The sequence below is a fragment of the Urocitellus parryii genome, chromosome 10, assembly GCF_045843805.1.
Source record: "Urocitellus parryii isolate mUroPar1 chromosome 10, mUroPar1.hap1, whole genome shotgun sequence".
Classification (NCBI taxonomy): domain Eukaryota; kingdom Metazoa; phylum Chordata; class Mammalia; order Rodentia; family Sciuridae; genus Urocitellus; species Urocitellus parryii.
Window position 1 is genome coordinate 50925392 of NC_135540.1, and position 17082 is coordinate 50942473.

Below are 17082 nucleotides of genomic sequence, written 5' to 3' on the forward strand. Positions count from 1 at the left end.
GCAAGTCCCTGCCCTGTACCAACATGCTGTTTGGGTTACTATAGCTTTGTAGTATATTTTGAGGTCAGATTGTAGTGGTCCTCTCTCATAGGTTCTTGCTACTATGCCAGAAAGATTTCTGACAAGTTGCTCTGACTAGAAGGCATCAGTTAATTGAAGGAATAGGAAAGGGAGAGAGTGGGTTCTCTCAGAGACGAGAAGAATGACACACTCCTCCTGCCCTCTAGTTTTATTTGGGTCCCAGATCTATCTCTTGACTGACAACAGGATGACATCAAACTTCTAAGTCCCCACTGTGAAGAGCAAAGGTTGGGGCAACTATGGAACAATTTGGGCCATGCTGACTGGCTCTAATTGGAATCTGTTCTTGTTTTATAGTTTAGGAGGAATTATCCTTATTTCCCTGAGTTATGGAACCTGGTCTGTATTAGAGTCACAAAAGTTCTCCTTTCCCACCTGCAGGGTAACTTGTGTTCTTCTAATTGGCATTTTGGACCTGCATTTCTCCTGTAGATAGCAGGTTGTTTGCTGAGGAATGTAGCACATCCCGTTGACGTTGACTTGAGACAGGCAGGGCTGTAGGTAAATTAGCTGCTGAAGTGTCTGTTACCCATCAATGTTACTGTTATAACACAAAGATATGCACTGATGGAGCAGAATAAAGAAACCCAAAACAAATTCATGCATTACAGCCAACTAATGGCTTTTGTTTTTTGCCACTGGAGATTGAACTCAGGGGTGATTTGCCACTGAGACACTCACCCTAGCATTTTTGTTTTTTATTTATTTTTTTTTATTTTGAGACAGGGTCTCACTAAGTTGCTGAGGATGGGTTTGAACTAGTAATCCTCCTGCCTCAGCCTCCTGAGCGGCTGAGATTACAGGTGTGTGCCACTGCACCAAGCATCTGTCAAGTTTTTTGATAAATGTGCCAAGAACACAAATAGTGAATGGGCCATCTCTTCACTCAATAATCTCTTTTCCACTTAGGAAAAATGGATGACTGTGTGCTGAGGAATAAAATCAGAACTTTTTTTTCTCTTATCAAGTGCATAAAGTAAGCCAAAATAAGTAAACAAACTGGAACTATGAAACTCTGAAGGGAAAAGAAAATGGAAGACACCCTTCATGACATTGGTCTAGGCAAGAATTTTTATTGATGAACCTAGAAGATATTATTTTAAGTGAAATAAGGAAGGTGCAGAAGGGCAAATGTCGTATGATCTCAATCACATGTGGAATCTGAAGAAATTGATTTCACTGGAGTTGAGAGTAGAACAGGAGTTACCAGAGGCCAGGGAGAGTGAAGGGGAGGGAGGAATGGGAAAGGTTGGTCAGTAAGTATATCATTCTACTGAGAGAGGAAGAACAAGGCCAGGTGTTCTATTGCACAGGAAGGTGACTATGATTAACAATATTGTATTGAATATTTTAAAATAGCTATGAGATTTTTGGATGTTTGCATCATGAAGAAACGATAAATGTAAGAGGTAATATATAAGCTAAACATCGTGATTTGATTATCATATGATGTATACACGTATCACTGTGCTTCATAAATATATATATATATAATTACATGGCAATTTAAAATAAAATAAACAAGTTGCCTATTTCTGTAACAATTGAGTTGATTTTGCAAGTTTTCTTTTTATCCTTATGATTTTATAAATTACATGTATATGTGTAACATATACTACATTTTAATGACTTAAGTCCATGCAGTAGCAAATACGAGACAATCAATGAAGAATATGGAAAATAATTTCCCCCAAGAAAAGAGAAATGACAGGTCTCAGGGAGAAAAGGTGGACACTGTGATGCTGGAGAAGAGGGGAAGGCAAATGTTAGGCCCTGGGTTATGGGTTTTCATCCTTTCCAAGAACAATGGGTCCCAAGAGAGAGAGAGAGAAGGTTAACAATGGGTTCTGGGTTCTGAATTTTTATCCCAGTAACAATGAGTTTCAAGCTTTTACAACTATTTCCCAGAGTTAGAATGAGTTTCCAGTTTTTACAGCTGATTTCCTGAGTTAGATTTTTAACTTTTACAACCTGTTTCCTGACTGCCCAAAGGACATGTTTTGCTGAAGTCTCCAAAGATCAATTCACCCTCATTGTAACCTATAAAGCAATTGTAACCAGTCGCCATTTTCTCCCCTGAAAATGTGCCACGTGCCATTCCACCACTGCTTAATAGAGACAGCTTGCTGGTCTGTTTGTGGTCCAATCCCATTCTCAGTTATTTGTGCTTATAGTCACAGTTTCCTTTTTCATGAAAGTACCACTCTGCTGATAATAGTACCTGACAGGGTGAGGGACCCTTAAGACTTCCAAGAAATGCTTTAATCTCAATTTTGCCTGAGCAGGATAGAGGAATCCTTATTCCCTTCTGGCTATTCCCTTTTAGAGACATCATAGCACCTTCCTGGAATGGAATCTGCATCTGATCTGTATTGAAATGAAGAACACCCTGCAAATATTTGAATTCTTTTAAAATGTATCTTTAAAAAAGTTTAGGTACACTTCCAACACAGTTACCACATATTTTCTTGAGAAATTCACTGGATTGGGTTAAAGTGAAATTCAATCTCATATTCCTGTGACATGATAATAGCAAGTAGAATTAGTCCTATCTCAAAATGTGAAACAAAGTGTTTAAGTTGACCAGAATAACGAGATAAGCTACCTCTCCAATTTAAGAGAGACCAAAGGATTGGATAAAAACTAAAAGACTGCAGAAAGCAAGTTGGAAGTATATCCAGAAAAAAAATTATTTGGGGGCTTTTTTCTTCTTTTAAATGACATGATGACAACCTAGTTAGTAAAGATAGCCTATAAAGGTCATTAAGCCAGCTCATATGTAATCAGTGCTTGGATTTCTCTGGTTCAACCCTGTATATGAAGGCAATGTATTTTTAAACACACTTTTACTGCACTGAAATTTAAGAAAAATATCAAATTCATCTAATCAATACGTGTAATGCAAGAAAATCATATTTCCAGTAAATCTGTTTCACTTACTCTCTCTTCCAAATGTAAACATTTGTTTACTACTCTCTTCTCTAAATAAAGACTCTATTACACACTGAAGGCAGAGTAGTAAATAATGTTTCTTATTCCAGATCTCACTGAGCAAATAACAGGACAAATAAATAATACTATATAAACTGAATGAGTTTATATAATGACAATAAAACACAGTGACAAAAAAGAAGAAGACAGAGCTATTGAATTGTATGTCAGGGTAGAATAACTATTTTATATACCCCTAAGTGTGGAATATTTGAGAAGACTTATCTGGGTCCAAATCTTTTCAGACGCTCAGTATCAAGTCAATGCCATGTTAAACTGTGATTTCTCTTATAACAAAATATCTGCTGGTTTATTGCTATAAATCGCATGTCTTATTTTCCCCTCACTCTCTTTGTTATTTTTTTCTCATTTGGAATTGCCTTCTTTTTATGCCTTCTTTCATATTTGTATACTTTTTAGCAGATTACTTCTTTTCCCTCACACTATGGACAATAATCAGTTGACACAAACCTCTGTTGAATGACTTGCTGTATACCCAGAATGTATGCAGATATGACACAAGAAGCTTAAATGACTCCTACCAATCATGGTGAGAAGAACATGTCCAAACTGTCCCTGGTCCACTGAGGATGACAGTTACATAGGCAGACTTGAATTGAGGTCAAGGTCAAGTGAGATGAGCTTGAAGCAAAGCTGTCAGCCCAACTCAGCTCAGAACACGGATCACATGCATATCTGTGAGAGTAAGGACAAACACTTTTTCCAGTAAACGTCTGAAGTGTGGTGTGATTTATTATACACTATTGTGGCAATGGTGACTAATGGAAGCTCCTTTCTCTTCCACTTCCTGTCATCTGCCCACACTTATTCATCTATAAAAAAATATTTAACAGTTTTTGAAGCCAAGTTCAAGGTAAATATCTTACATAAAGCTATTTGTTACAAACTATAGCTCTTACTATCTGTGATTCTTGAAATTCACTTATTCACAGAGTATTTTCTACAAATTTTAACAATAAATTTCTTTGCTTTTTAACATGGTATTTATTTTTCTTACATTGTAATTCAATCTCTTTATGGCTGTTTTATATTTCACAAAGATGCTTCACTAATATTTTCCATTCCATACAAACTTTAATGATTTGACCTTGACACTGTATCAAATCCTTCCTTTGAATGTGGGGAGGCTTGTGACAAGATTATAACCAATGCAGTAGAAGTAGTGCTATATGAGTAGAAAGGTTGCCTCAGAAAAGGTAATGGACCTGAGTTCTGAGCCATTTAATTAGAGTCTTATAAAGCTACTTAAGAAGTTTCACCACTCCAAGCAGTCACAGTTTGAGATCAGAACTGCATAACAGGGCATGTGATGTCTCACCAGACAGCCAGCCTCAACTGCCAGACATATATAAATAAACTTTCAATTGATTTCAGTCCTGGTTTTCTTTTTTTTTTCTTTTTTTCTTTTTTTTATTGTTGGTTTTTTTTTTTTTAATTTTTTTAATTTGTTTTTATTTTTTATTTTTCAGTCCTGGTTTTCACATCAATGTCAGTTATTTAGTTTTCCCAGCAAAACAAGCAACACCTGCTGTATCCTCTTCAAGTTCTTGATCCACAAAATCTATGCAGGTAAAATATAATTGTTTTAAACAATTACATTTTGAAGTATTTTTATCAATCGTAGTAGAAATTTCACTGATCTTAAATTTGGAGGGAATGGGGTAGGTATTATAATCCTTTTGTCCCCATGTAGTCCTCTGGTGCAAATGAGGGAGAAAAATTGCTCTACCATCTCACAAACCTCCTTCAACCAAAGAGAAGCTTCACCAAGTTGCCATCATTCCCAAAACCGAGACTTCAAATATGACCAATCTGTAGCAATTGAGATTCTTTGGTAGGAATAGAGTAATTATTATCTAGTCACCTTCCTTTATTTTCTACCTTCTTCTTCAAAGTTGCTTAGAAATTATAATGATTTCTAAGATTAGAGTCAAAATCTAGAAAAAAAGGAATTTTCTTTAATCTTTTTAATTTAGGCTTTTACCCCATCTTCACATTATTCCTAAAATTTGGGTTTTTCACTCAAATGCAACTGTATTAAAATGTGCTCTGTTTTCTTTTCCATTTTTGGTACGAGGGATTGAACTCAAAGGTGCTTAACCACTGAGCCACATTCCCAGATCTTTTAATTTTTTTTTTTTTTTAAATTTTGAGACAAGGTATTGGGAAAGTTCCTCAATCCTCACTAAGTTGCTGAGGCTGGATTTGTACTTGCTATCCTTCCATCTCATCCTCAGAGGTGCTGGAATTATAGGTGTGCACCACCACACCCAGCTAAATGCACTTCTCTCTTTTGCCATGCTTTCAACTCTCTTGAGCCCTTCCTTGAGATCTTCTCTCTTAAAGGAATGGGTGAATGCAAGAGTTGTGCCAGCTTTCAGGGATTCATTAGTCAAATACCACTCATTAGATGATCTATTAATTTGTAATGGTAAAACTCATAAAGCATTAGTTAAATAGTTGATTACCAACAACCAGAGTTTATTCTTTGGGAACAAATAATAATCATAACAAAGATAACAGCATCTAGACTTTGTTGAGAACTTCTTAAGCAAGAGCCTTTCTAACCCTCACCCTGTCTTGAATGTGTTCTGTCCCAAAAAACCTGTGAGGAGGCTTCAGATAAGATAGAGAGCTTATTTGTATTTGGGACATGAGAAAATTGAGAAGTAATGATCATTCTAGTTCACACAACCAATGAGAAGCAGCACCAGAGTAAATCCAGGCTATCCAACCAGAATTATGTCTTCAGCTTACATTTTGCTGAAACTGGAAGTAGATTGTTTAGGAAGCTGATTGTTTCCATCTTCAAGCACATTCAGAGTGACCAGAGTTTTACCCAATTGGAAGACCAAATGTGGGACCAAGAAAATATTTCACTTAGGAAGTTTTTTTTTTTTTAATCACTGAAAGCAGAGATTTAAAATTATTGGTACAAAGTCAAAAGGGTTTGTTGAGGTCACATAATGGATTTTTTTTCTAGATGGGACTAAATGTAAAGACAAGTTGTTTAATGTAAATGTAATGTTTTGATCTTCTGGTTGATTGCATATGGTATGTGAATGGATGTTTCACTTCCCATATTTTAGTATTTTTGATTGATCTACAGAAAAAAAATGAAGGAGACTTAACCTCAGCATGAACATAATATTTATTCATAGCATAGTGTTGAGGGACTTTAAACAGAATGCATAGTGAAGTGAATTATTTGAAGGCAGGAGATAACAATATCAGATATGTAGTCATTCACTACAATAATGCAGTTAGCTATGATAAAATTTCTAGTAAATTAAGGTAAACTGTCAAAGAAAACATATTGAGAGATTATATAAGATAGAACTTTTATCAACTGTAAATATTACTGCATGTTTCAATATGTTGTCCACTGATTACAGAGGCTACTTTATATAATATTATTACTTTCTCTGCTTCACAAACTAATTTAAATTTGTCATTGGGCATTAAAAATGCTGTGGCAGAGACTTTGAGAGACTTTAGCATTTTTTCTATGCTTTGTGAAAAACTATAAATTTTACCTTTTTATTATTTGTATTTCTAATAAACTTGTTAATGTATAACATGGTTTCTAGGAAAATTTGAGAACTGTTTGTTCCTTATACAATTAATTGGAGAACTATAATTATTGTATACTTTGACAATGAATAACATCAATTCAAGACCTTGCTAAGTCCCTCAAGAAATAAAAATTTGAAATTATATATGAAAATTTTCAAATGAAAGTTTTCAATGTAATAAAATGATATACTTACTCATGACAAAGCATATTGCACAATTATTTATTTTTGACAAAGTGATAAACTAGCATACATTTACTTCATTTTAAGAGTTTTACCTGTGTAAGAGACTTTCAAATCCTTATATACAAGGAAATGTTTAATTTAAATACTTACCATAAATGCAATAAATGAAGATACTGAATGTTAGTAATGGAGAAATTTTATTGAAATTTTTTTTTTGCCCAAATAACTGATTTTAAGTTGTGTCTTCTGTTTCCATGTTCTGTAGAATTGAACCAGTTCTAGTGTTTGGGAAGAGGGCTAGTATTTGGACTCTGATTTAAAGATGGGGGTAAGGTACAGAAATGATTGCAGTACTTGTTGTACCTGTGAAAATTGTCTTACTTTAAGTGGGAAACTTAAGCCCACTTCTGTTTACAATATTAGAACAGACTAGCTTTTCCCCTCAGTCTTCCCCAGGCTCTTCCTATTGCAATGAATGCACCTTCATTTCCTCTTTATTTATTTATTTATTTATTTTTTAAGAGAGAGTGAGAGAGAAGAGAGAGAGAATTTTTTAATATTTATTTTTTAGTTCTCGGCGGACACAACAGCTTTGTTGGTATGTGGTGCTGAGGATCGAACCCGGGCCGCACGCATGCCAGGCAAGTGCGCTACCACTTGAGCCACATCCCCAGCCCTTCATTTCCTCTTTAAACCATCCTTTTCCTCTTCACTTCTTGTGCCTCTGTTCTGTTTACTCACTTCACTTACCTTTATCATACAAGAACTTACTTACCTTTGAAAATAATACATTATGATAAAGACAATATACATTTTACACATATATTCAAGCACTTTATACAGATAAAAGAGGAAAAACAATTATTTGTTAATATTGAGTTTGGAGCAATGGCATTAACAAAAAAAGGAAAACTATCAATCATTAGAGATAGTTGGTGAGAAAAAAGGCCCTCAGGGCAATGAAAAGATCCTGAATTATAGACTGGATTATGTGTTTTGGCCACATTGCATAACTCTATTAATAATAGTGAATAAGAAAAATAATAATTTAGTATAGTAAATTCAATAAATTAGAAGTTAAAGAACTTAAAAATTTAATGAAATTCCAGTTAATGCTTAATTTAGGAACTGCTGGCTAAATTAGAAAATTTATCATTATCTCTAATTAATATGAAGTTGTTGGCATAATTGCCTCCTTTTCATAAGGGCTGAATACAGTGTAAACAATCATCATGCTCTAATAATGGTATTTATCCAGTTTCTGGAATTTTGATTGTGAAAACAAATAGCAAGTTTTTGTTGCTTCCAGAATAGTCCACACTTTAAAGGATAATGATGGAGAAATTGGTTTTGTTCAACTGTATTAGTTCAATATGAGTCTCACCATGCATTCGTTTATTGAAGTATGCATTCATTCAGGTGATATTCATTAAGTGTCTCCTCTTTGGAGTGGTGGAGATACAGTGGTGAACGAGACATAGAAATGTGTACCCTCGAAATAAATAAGGAGAGCATCAAGTAATCACAATTTTGAGGATCATCACAAGTATGCATGCAAACATTATTGGGGGACAGGTAGTTTGATCTAATGCAGGTAAAAACAGATTCTTTGATGTACAATTCTTGGCAAAATTTCTAATGAAACTTAAAAAAAATTTAACATAAAACTAGGATATTTTTTAACTTTAGCTTATTTGCATGCTACAAGAAACATCAGGATTGTGTGTATCAAGGGTGTTTCCAGAGATTATTGCCACAGGGATTCTAGCACTGAGTGGCAAAGACCTATCCTGGATGTATCCTGCAGGTGGCACCATCCAGGTGGCTGTAGTCCCAGAAGGAACAAAAAGCAGAAGCCAGGGGATATAGATCAGTTGGCACAGTACTTGCCTCATATGCATAAGGCCCTGGGTGCAATCCCCAGCACCAAAAACAACAACAACATCAACAACAATAACAAAAGCACTCTTACTGAGTGGGTGTACTTTTGCTGTTGCTATTTCCCATGGACATCACACTCCAAATTCTTTGTCCTTGGTACCTAGATTTATAGCAGGGACTCTGTAAAGGACTCCCACACCTTCAGCCTGCATCATTGATCCCTCTTTTTCTGAGATTTCCAGATTTTTTTATTGAATAGCCACTGGTTTCCTTGGATCTCTAGTCTGCAGAAGGCCATTTTGAGACTATTCAGCCTCTGATCATGTAAGCTAATCTAATAAACTCCCTCTTACAATTACATATACATTCTATTAATTGTATCTTCTGGAGAAACTTGACTAAAACAAATACTTAAATGAAAAATTTGGAATTCTTTAAAACTAGTTTATCATTTGAATTTGTGTTTTTACCAACTGAAAATTTTGTATGTGCTCCTTCCTCAAATCTCCCTGCAAAGAAGAGGAGTTGATAAAATACCTGCAGTGTTGGATGACTATATAATCCATTACGTGCTTGTAGCATCTGTGATCTGATAAATGGTGGTTGAATTATGATCATTCACCTTTCTCCCAAAATTGTCAAGAATTTTTATTTTTTAATTAGGTTAATATAAGTACTACCTCTTTGCCATTATTCCGATATTTTCTTTATATAAAGAATTATTAGATAAGAAACAGAATATCCTATTCTCTGTCAGAGTCTCAGGAGCCTTACTTATATCTGCAAATATTAGTGAAAAACATTTTAAAAAGCTGCATTAATTTACACTAAAGATTAAATAACATATCTATGTTTTCTACATAATGTAAGAAAATAATGTTTTCTCTATATGAGCAGATTATCGATTTAGAAACAAATTATAATATTGATACTAGTAAAACAGAACACAGTAGAGGGAAATAATTACAAAGATTATTAAACCCATTTTATAAAGCGTGGTTCCAATTCTTCCTGCATTAGAAAAATGATATTTATTTTGAGAAATATGCCACCACATAGAGGTGCTTTTGAAATAAACTTCTATTTGCAAGATTTGGATCAAGAAGCTTATGTCATAAATATTCGATTTATAGAGAAGGAGATATTCTCTGTTTTTCCGATCTTCACAAGATCATATCTATTAGATTATAACCAAGTGTTAATAACTGGATAGAACACTGTTGTCATTGTTAAATCACTGGGTCAGATTGATTCCCATTGGGTTATTTAGTAAGCAAGGCCATGAAATACAATTGAATATCACAGCACTGTATTCCCTACACTCTTGAAATTATCACTAATCATCTCCAATAACAGAGCTCTTTACTTTCAAAAATTGTATTCAACATATTGTCTATGCTAAATGTACACATTTAAAAAAAGTATTAAGGTTATTTTATGTACTTGGAAAAAATTGTGATATATGTGCACCACAAAATTGCAACACACATATTTTATACCCTTTATTCTATTGTGGTACATATGTATTACATGGTCTTATTCTTTGAGGAGATCAGAGTACAACAGACATAATAACAAGTAAACATTTGCTATGTGATGTGTGCTAAATTAGAATATATACATGTTAGAAACTGTTAAATAAAAGGTGAAAGAAATACTCATAGACTGTAGAAAAAGGAGACAGTCTTCTATAGTGTTTTTATATAAGAAGCATAATATTTATGCAAAAGACTAACAGTAAAATTTTGAGAGAGATTACAAATCAGTACCAATATAAACACTGCTACAAAAATCCTGAAAACATTTTAGCAACATAATCTAGTGTAGTATAACTTCAATAATTAAGATTTATTCCAAAAATGGATAAAATCACCTGATTTTGATATTTAAAAATTAAAGATATCTAGAGAAAGAAATCATACAACCATAACTACATATGTTTGATTAAATATACATTTTTTAAAAATATTTTTAGTTGTAGATAAACACAATACCTTTATTTTGTTTATTTAGTTTTTTTTTTTTTTTTTTTTAATGTGGTGCTGGGGATCAAACCCAGTGCCTCATGTGTGCTAGGCAAGTGCTCTACAGTGAGCCACAACTTCAGCCCCAAACATGCATTTTTATAAATAGTACAATACTTTCTTTAATATATGAAATATGCATACCTCAATGTAAATACCAATATTATATTTATAATGAAAAATAATGTACATCAAATTGAAGTCAGAAAAAGATAATATGTTTATGATGACCACTGATATTTTATTTTTCTGTATTTTAATAATCATTTTGATTTACAACACTACTAATATTTTGACAGCTCTTAATGCTATTGGTATATGAAGAGAATCACATATAGGAAAATTAATTCTCTATGAAGATGGCTATATATTTACTTATTTATAAATTTTATTTACTCTATAACTTCATCAGAAATTCAGGTATACCTGAGTGTATTATTTCCCCAGCAATGCAGATTATAATAATTAATATAACTCTCCACACAGTGTTTATTGTGGGTCACAATTCCTCCAAGTACTCTACATCTCTCAATTTATTTAATATTCATGACAATCTTGAGTGAGGTGAAACTAAGAGGAGTGGAGTAATTTGTCCAAGATCACATAGTAACCAGTGGTAGAATGGGATTCAGCATGGTCTCTGTGAGCTCACAACTGGCTTTCCTGTAATAGCAGATCTGTGATTATTTCCATCAAGACTAGTCACTCTGTTTTAAACTTAAGCTATTAATACCATACCACTAATTTTTCCCTCTGGTGTATACAATTTTCTTTGGAAATTCCTTTAAAATTATGTGTTCATTGAGTGATTTTAAAACATAAAAATGAGCCAATTCTTGATATTTCCAAAATGAGAAATTATTTTTCTTCTAAATTGGAAAGAAATCACTTTCCTCCTGATCTAAATCCCTAGAAGCTTTACTTTTCCAAAAATATACTTTCAACTGGAGATTCAACAAAGATATAATAATAGCCAACACAATATCTACATCATAGGGTTCTTGGACTGTTGTGCACTCTAAGATCACATCACTATAGAACCTGTTCAAAAACATTTTTTGAATTATGATCATTTTCATGCATTTATTCATGCACACACCTACATACTCATCCCTAAGTGATATATAGTATTATGTCATATATGCTTAAAATTTGAGTAAATAGTAAAGTACTATATGAAATCTTTGACTTCTTACTTACATCCAGGTCATGCAGACTGAAGTGCAGAACAGACATAGGCAGTGACTCCCAATCCACCATAACACAGAAAGGAAACATTGAAGTAACAAGATCTCTGAGAGGTAGGTGACAAAATAAATGCTCTAAGATCCAATATTGCAAAGTCCAAGACTTGGAGAGACTTGAAGATTGTTAACTCAAGTAGAGAATAAGTGCAGATTTCCTCAACCCCAAACCCAGACCAAGATGTTTGTGTGTGTCAGGGTGGGATGGGGTGGGAGGAGTTAGGTAAGAGAGGAAGAAGGAGAGAGAAAGAGGCAGCAGAAAAGCACATAATCTCACCCCCTTAACAACATTTGGACAGAAAGGCAGAAAACAATTAAAATGTGATGGGGACAGTGGTGTCCTTGAAGTAGATCAAGCAGTATAAAATGAAATCATGAACAGAAAGCCCTGGCACTACAGTCATTTTGTGGAGTCCACAGTTGACCAGTCACCCCTTTAAATCAATGCAGCATCACCCCACCCTCACCAGCAAATTAAACCAGAGCACTCCTGCAGTGGGTTCTCTTAAGAATCTGGTTAGAAAAAACTTGTCAAGGGATTGATACTACCTGCAAGTCTCTGAACTCCCTCCCCCCCACCCCACCACAGTAACAAGGGGAGCAGGTGGAGCAGCCCACCCCGGAAGCGCTCACAACTTTGCACTTCCAGGGTGGGCTGCTCCAACTCCTCACAGCTGCCAGGGAAGCCTGGGCAGAGACGGAGCAGATGCCCACAATTCTGGGTGGTAGAAGTCAGAGATCTGAGTAGTAAGGGAGTTTTGACTCTAAGCAGTGGAAAGGGAAACGGGGGCTGTTAGAACTGATGCTATGGCCCACTAACTTCTCCCAAAGTGGAAGTTTCCTAAGTCCTAAGAAACCTGGAGGGACTCTTCCCTGATCACAGTCCACAGCCTGCATGAGGCCAACCCAGAAGGAAACTGCCTGTATATTCAGGTGCATTGAGAGATAGTTCCCCAGATCATGGCCGCAGGTGGTAGAAGTCCATGACAATAAAGTGCCTGAATCCCTAAAAACCTTAAAAGGAAAGTGCCCAGATTATTACAACAACCAGTGTGATGTTGATCTAAGTAGAAAGTCACCTGTGTCCAAGGCAATGGAGAGCAACAGCCCCCAGCCTGACATGGCTCCCAGCTGACCTGACTCCAGCCTGACCCTCAGCCACAATGGCTGAAAGACAGGACACTGCATACTGGCTGAACCCAGCTTCAGTCCAATCAGCAGAGGGAATTGGAAACCCCTGTTTTCAACTAGGGTAGTGGAAACTAGAACCCAGGTGAACAAGTTGAGTCCCTTTAGTAGTAAGGACAGTATCTGAGTGAGCTGTGTAGGATGGAGGGTGCATTTCTGCACCCACAGATTGCCTATGGGGAATTCACAACCATATAAGCTGTGCTTATAGACAGCCGCCAGACTTCCCACCACCATGAAAAGATACTGTAGAGGAAAACAGGTACATGGTGACCCACAGTAATGACAGTTACTATCCTGCATCCTGAACTGCACACTATTGAAACAACAGAGAGAGACAACACCGCGTTCTCTAAGCTGTCAATTACAGGTCCCTGAGCTCAGAGATCAGAACCAGCTGGTGGGAAGTCCATAGCAACTAGATGAGTGGCTACTGTGTTCCAGCATCTCTGGGGGGACCCAAAGTCAAAGAACGATGCACATCTTCTAAATGTCCCAAATCCTAAAGAAATCCAAACCAATATTCAACAAGAATATTCTTCACCATGGCAACATTAACTGTTATCACATATATCACTCTTTATCTTGATTATTAGTTGCTACCCTAATAGACACTATTGTACCTTCAACCCATTTGAATGTATTTCTTCTAATGGTTTAGAATATTTTTGAGAGAGAGAGAGAGAGAGAGAGAGAGAGAGAGAGAGAGAGAGTTGTCTTCAATATTTATATATTTTTTTTAGTTTTCAGTGGACACAACATCTTTATTTTATGTGGTGCTGAGGATCAAACCCAGCGCCCCGCATATGCCAGGCAAGAGCACTACTGCTTGAGCCACATCTCCAGCCCTAATGATTTAGAATATTAATCAGAATCAATCTGGGCTGGGGATGTGGCTCAAGCGGTGGCGCACTGGCCTGGCATGCATGCGGCCCGGGTTCAATCCTCAGCACCACATACCAACAAAGATGTTGTGTCCGCCAAGAACTAAAAAAATAAATATTAAAAATTCTCTCTCACTCTCTCTCCTCTCTCACTCTCTCTTAAGAAAAAAAAAGAATCAATCTGTCTTGTTTTCCTAGCCCTAGCTTATTTTTGTTCCTTATAGCCCCTGTTCTCCCTCTCACTTTGTGTGCTACTAACCCCCTATCTGCATTTTTCTTCTTTCTATCTTGGTGTGTATTATTCTTTTCTATATTTTCTTTCTTTTTTCTTTTACTCTCTCTTTTGCCCAATCTTTCTTCTTCCCTATTTCAGTCATCAAATAATGTTATAGCAATTTTACTGAACATAATACTAATTTTTCAATGTGTTTCAAAATTAACTATAAGTTTATAACTGGATTAGAGTAACTGGAGAACAATAAGGTTTCTCTTTTCATAAGGTTGAATGATATGTGGCTTGGCTCTGAAGTGATTGTAGTAAATAGGGTTCAGTGGCTTCTCTCAAAGTGGTAATGATACTGGGAATAGCAGAAGCCACATATTGACTTCAAATATCAATACCTGGATATTTGCCCAAAGCAGGTCTCTTGACAGAAGGAAGCTTTGTCAGACAAACAGTGCTTTCTTAAAAGAAGGAGCAATAATCGTCCCAAAAGATAGGTGTATAAATATAACCAAAATGGAGAAGCAAGAGAATAAACCACCACACACAGCCCATAACACTTCAAAAACTGACTCCATCAACACCACAGTGGAGGAAATATCAGAGAAGGAATTTAGAAAGTTCATAGTTAAAATGTTCAATGAGCTAAAAAAAAAAAGAGTTAAATTAGAGAGAAAATACAGGAAATGAAAGAGAACTTCAATAAAGAGATAGAGATCCTGAGAAGGAACCAAACAGAAATATTGGAAAGGAAAGACTCAATAAACCAAATTAAAAGTTCATTTGAAAACATCATCAATAGATCATACCACTTCTTCTAAGATAGATTTTCAGACCTCAAAGATAAAATATATAATTTTTTTTCCTTTGGGTATTGGGGCTTGAACTCAGGGGCACTCAACCACTGAGCCACATCCCCAGCCCTATTTTGTACTTTATTTAGAGACAGGGTCTCACTGAGTTGCTTAGCACCTTGCTTTTGCTGAGGGTGGCTTTGAACTCAGGTGGCCTCAGCCTCAGCCTCCTGAGCCATTGGGATTATAGGTGTTAGCCACCACACCCAGTTAAAACATATAATCTTGAAAATAAAGTTTACCATTAAAAAATGTTAAGAGACCATGATCAGAATTTTAAGAAACCAGGAAAAGATCAAGAGACCAAATTTAAGCATCATTGGGGTAGATAAAATTTCTGAGATACAAACTAAAAAAATGCACATTCTTCAATGAAATACTATTAGAAATATTTCCAAATCTTAGGAATGAAATGGAAATTCAAATGTAAGAGACATATAGAACTCCAAATAGAAGAAGAGCAATGGATCTATTTAAAAACACATAATGAAAATGTCTAATATAAGGAAAAATTTCATGAAGAAGAAATTAAAAATAAAAATGAAAACTAGCATAGGGAGGGATTACAGTAGAAGAATAATCCATTAAAGGAGACCCAAATATAAATTAAACATCAGAAATAAATCAAAATGGCAGGAAATAAAAATCACCTCTCTATGATAACATTGTATGTAAATCATTTAAACTCTTCAAGCAAATGACATAGATTGCAGGTTGCATTATAAAACAAGATCCAATAATATTAAGAGACACACCTTGCAAACACAGACATCAACAGATTGAAGGTGGAAGGATAGAAAAAGATAAACCATGAAAATTGTACCTGCAAACAAGCAGGGGTAGTCATTATCATATCAGACAAAGTAGTCTTCAAGCCGGGATTAATCAGAAGGAACAGAGAATATCCCTTGATACTGGTTAAGGAAATCATACAACAAGAAGTTATGATAATAGTAGACATTTATGCCCCCAAAGAATTGTGCATCTGGCTACATAAAACAAAATACCAATATTAAGAATCAAACAGACCACAATGCAATAATACAGTGTGACTTCAACACACCTCTCTCACCACCAGATGGATCATCCAGACAAAATAAGATTACTCAGATCTAAAAATATTATTAACCAAATGGACCTACACATATCTATAGAATGTTTCATCCATCAATGACCCAATTCACCTTCTCAGTACTTCATGGAAAATTTTCTAAAGTAGATTATATTTTAAGTTACAAAGCAAATCTAAGCAAATAATTTTTTTCCTTTCATTCCATCAAATCATAATGGAGTGAAATTAAAAACCAATGACAAGAGAGAATACAGAAACCACCCTTACACCTGGAGACTAAATAATACACTCTCGAATGATGAATGTAAAACAGAAGAAATCAGGTGAAAATTTTTTTAAATTCTCACAAATAGTGAGAAGAGTGATATAAAATATACAAAATCTCTGAGACAGTATGAAGGCAGTTTTAAGATGAAAGTTTATAACATTGAGTTCATACACTAAAAAATTAGAAAGATACCAAAAAATAATCTAACATAACACCATAAGGCTATAGAAAAAGAACAAACCAACACCAAAGTTAGTAGAAAATAAAAATTAATTAAAATCAGAGCTCAAATCAATGAAATAGAGAGTAAAAAAATAAATAAAAAGGATGAATGAAGCAAAGAGTTGAGTTTTTGAAAGGATGAACAAGATTGAGTTAGGCAAATTAAGCAAAGTAGAAGACTCAAATAAATAAAATTAGATATGAAAAGGAAATTTCATCAAAGACACTACTGAAACCTAGAGGATTACCAGAAACGATTTTGAATATTTATATTCCAATAAACCATAAAATCTTGAAGATATTGGCAATTCCTACAGACATATGACCTACTCAAATTGAACCATGAAGATATAAAAACCTAACCAGAT